This window comes from Callorhinus ursinus, unplaced genomic scaffold (genome assembly GCF_003265705.2).
Source record: "Callorhinus ursinus isolate GAN/ISIS: 27379988/994484 unplaced genomic scaffold, GSC_fseal_2.0 scaffold86, whole genome shotgun sequence".
In the NCBI taxonomy this organism is placed as follows: domain Eukaryota; kingdom Metazoa; phylum Chordata; class Mammalia; order Carnivora; family Otariidae; genus Callorhinus; species Callorhinus ursinus.
The window spans coordinates 1,200,726-1,204,775 of NW_027397148.1; the positions used below are offsets into that span (position 1 = coordinate 1,200,726).

At 39.3% G+C, this 4,050-nt stretch overlaps 1 protein-coding gene across 1 annotated transcript in view; it reads right to left on the minus strand.

The window, feature by feature from the left end:
• The window catches only part of CEP192 (centrosomal protein 192), a 146,337-nt gene extending 142,417 nt beyond the window's left edge, over window positions 1–3,920 (minus strand). Inside the window, exon 1 of the mRNA XM_025865172.2 lies at window positions 13–3,920. The gene's annotated coding sequence lies outside the window, so the exon portion shown is untranslated. The remainder of the gene's footprint in view (window positions 1–12) is intronic.
• Between the last annotated feature and the right edge of the window lie 130 nt (window positions 3,921–4,050).

Below are 4,050 nucleotides of genomic sequence, written 5' to 3' on the forward strand. Positions count from 1 at the left end.
ACCCCTCCTCACCAAGCCCGCGACTCCAGCTGCGGGCGCCGAGAGTTCGTCAGAAAGGTCCAAGGGAGGGGGCGTCCCGGTGGCTCTGCAAATGCGCGTGCGCAAGGCGCCCCCCACACCCGCGGCCACCGGACTGGCCGTACAGCGCGCCCCTGGGGTTTACGTCCGTTCGCGGCACGAAAAACAGGGCGGGGACTCGGAGCTGGCCTTGGATTGGACAGCGACAAGGGACGGGGCGGGCAGGAGGCCGATGATTGGGCGAGGACGGTTAGTCCCTGAATTTGAAGCGAGCAAACCGCGCTCCGCAGGTCCGGAGGAGGAGCTCAGTATTGGGAAGGGTTGGGTGCACTGCGAATATCCTTCCCTCTAAAGCTGAACCGAACGGGTAACGCGATGAGTCTTGGCCAACTGGAAAAAAAAAACTGCTTACCGTATTCAGTCTGGAACCCCAAAACATCGTCACTCACTTTATACAACATTTCCGGTGAACAAGTCATCTGATACTACCCTGAGTTTAGTACTGTTTGTCACTTTGTCTTTACAAGAGCAGATGCAGAAACTTTTCTACCACTGCTTGGCAGACGCTGAAATGTGTCACAATTTGCATTATGTTATACACTGCAATAAAGGTTCAATTAGGAAATCTTGGATCTCAGGATCCAAGATTCATGATAGTTCTCTACTCCTAATCGCCTCTCTCTGACGGAGTAAGGCTGGTCGGGGGTGGAAAAAGGTGAGACATAATTCATCCCTAATTACTCCCCACGTTTTCCTGTTCTCCTTAGGCCACAAATACCACCACTGACATCTGCTTAGCACGGTGCTTTAACTACTTTACTGACACCAGAGGTAATTCAATTTCGTGCCTCTCACTTTCCTTTATCTCAAAATTTCTTCCATACAGTCTGAGAAAGAGTCCTCTTTTCCAAAGTTAACTTAATTCATGCAAGTTACTTAAACAAAATGTTTAAGATGCAACAGCACACTTGGGAATAGAGAAAATGAAAAAGTTGAGTTTAACAGTCCCTATTCCTAATTTTAGCCTGTTGGGGAATGACATGTTTATTTGATCACTTTTCTATGTCCTCTAAAATACTGCTCAACTATGATTCCTGGATACCTTCTCTACTGGTTCCTGCCTTTAGAAATGCTGCATCTTTCCACCCAAAACCAAAACCAATTCACCCTTCCTTGATTCTGTCACCTAAAGACCATTCTGTTTCTCCTACCCTTAACCACCTCCACTTTTACACCTTGTCGTTATTCATCCTATGATTATCTGGTTTGGTCCTGAGTACTATTTTAACACTTATTTTATCAGGACTAGCCTCCTGTCAAACTCGGTTGATGTCTCTACAATTCTCTTGGCATTTTTTCTTGAAACCCTCCAGCTTTGGCATTTGCAAACTGTAATTACCCCTAATTCTACCTTTGTCCACACTCAATGAACAAAGATAAGTGGAGAAAATCTCAAGGTTTTCTGAACCCAGAAAAATAAACCTACTAGCTTTAGAACTAAAAGGATGCTATTTGAGTGTAATGAGCAATCCTGTTTCACAAAGTATCTTAACTACTCTGTCTACACCATGAGCATACATCGGAGATGAACTGCTGGAATGTATTCATTCACCCTATATCCTTATACCCAACTCAATAAATGTCCTTCCTCCATAAAAATCAAGTGGCCAAAGCTCTCCTCACAACACCCCGCAACCAGGTGGAACTCTCATGACAAGGATCCAAAGTATCTGCAAGCAGGAGAGCACAGACTGATGCCAGCCTGCCAAAATCTCAATCTTGGCTCTCACTTCCTAGCTGTGCAGCCTTGGGCAAACAGCTTTAACCTGCCAATTTCCTCACGTGTAAAATGGCGTACTTAGAGCACCTGCCTCAGAGGTTTGTTGTGAGGATTAATCCACATAAAGTATCTAGAAAAGCACTGACACATGGATGTACTCAACAAATATTAGCTGTTATCAAAACTTACTTGTCAAATAAAAAGGAGGCACAAAACTCCCAGTGAATTTTAAATCTCCTTAGACATTGGGTAGATCTTTTTTTTGTGTTCAAATTAAATTCAATTAATTAACATAATGCATTATTAGTTTTGGAGGGAGAGTTCAGTGATTCATCAGTCTTATATAATACCCAGTGTTCATTACATACATGCCCTCTTTAATGTTCATCACCCAGGACACTGGGTAGATCTTGCAGAAGTCCCAGGGCTAGGGATGCCTCCCAGGGAATTAGAAGTGATGTCTATCCAGTTAAGAAAAAGCAATCATCTCCCACAGTTCTCCTTTACCAACTGCTTTAAGTGGCAAACCTCAGCCACAGATACACAAAGCCACATACAATGTGACCACAAAGTCTGATTCTAGATTAATCTACCAGCTCCCCAAATGAACCTTCTTACATCAGACTAATGCTTATTACCTGTTGCCTAAACACACCCCTGTCCTCTTTTACCTCTGGGCCATCACCTTGGAACTCCTACCCTCCTCCACTTCAGCTCCACCTGTTGAAATCCCACATGGCTTCCAAACCTGGTCAGATCAAATAAACCACTTTCTGTTTCAACCTTTATTATGAAACTGAATCCTGGTTACCTTTTGTAAATTCTGTAGAAGTCTTCTCCCACTAGAATGACTTTCTGTGCTAAGACTACCTTTCTTTTTTTTCTTCTTCTTACATATCCCAGAATGTTTAGCATAGTATCTGGCACATAGAAGAAGCTCAATATTCATTAAATTGGAGACTGTCTCATTTCATTATCCCATTCTAACCCCAAGCACCTCTATAATGATTGAAATCTCAAAGACATGAATTTTTAATTCTGAGCTAGATTCAGCCTTAAGTTAGACCCCTTGCTTTGAACCTAAACAAGCCAACAAGTGTCAAACAAGTCCTTTACCAGAAGGAAGACCTTTGAGAATTATTTGAAAAAGATTCTTCTTCATAAATTGAAATGCTAAAATGCTAACTTTACAGACAAAACATTTTAATTAGTCACAACAAAACTCAAATGTTCCTTAAGTTAAAATTAATCTCAAAAAAATTAATCTATTAGCTCCTTATCCTTTGCAGGTTAAGAAGTTTCAAGGGTATGACACTATACATAGGAAAGGTATCTTTGAAAATTAGATTACAAATTACATGGTTATAACAATTATAACTACAAGCGATTAACTGAGACACATATGAAATGCTTTTCAAATTACACCTTCTCTAGTCCTAAAGAAAGTTAAATCCTTGGCAATTCTTGAGAAAACTGAACTAAAAAGAATTTTACTAGTCTCATAGTTTTAATCACCATAATTATTGTCAATTATATTCTGATTTCAAATTTTAAAAGTATCATTGAAAAAATAACATAATGTGTAATTAGACTGGAAGTCAACATCTGTCAGTTGTAGATGTTAATCTAAATACTGACTTTCTACCTTTTAAATAAATGTCATGCTCATCTCCTAATTTTTTGATTGTTTGGGTTTTTTTTTTGCAACATAGTATTTTAAAGAGATAGAAGCTTTACCATCTATCAAATAGAATATAGTTGACCCTTGCACAACTAGGGCTTAGGGGATGCCAATGAACCCACATAGCTGAAAATCTTGAGTCTAACCTTGTACTCCCAAAACACTTAACTAAGAGCCTACTGTTGCCTAGAAGCTTTACCAGTAACATAAAGTCAATTAACACCTATTTTGCATGTTATACAAACTATATAATGTTTTCTTACAATAAAGTATGCTTGAGAAAAGAAAATATTAAGAAAATCACAAGGAAGAGAAACTACATTTACAGTACTATACTGCATTTATTGAAGAGGAAAAAAAAAACCTATGTATAAGTGGACCAGTGCAGTTCAAACCCATGTTGTTCAAGGGCCAGCTGTACATTCTGTTTTCATAAGGCAAGAGATTCATATCTTTTAAAATATATTTTATTAAATAATCTACTTGGAGAATAATTACAAAAGCTTTAAACAGTAATTCCAAGTAGTAAAAGGCAATTTCTTTTTTTTTTTAAAAAAGACCCAACAGTCCA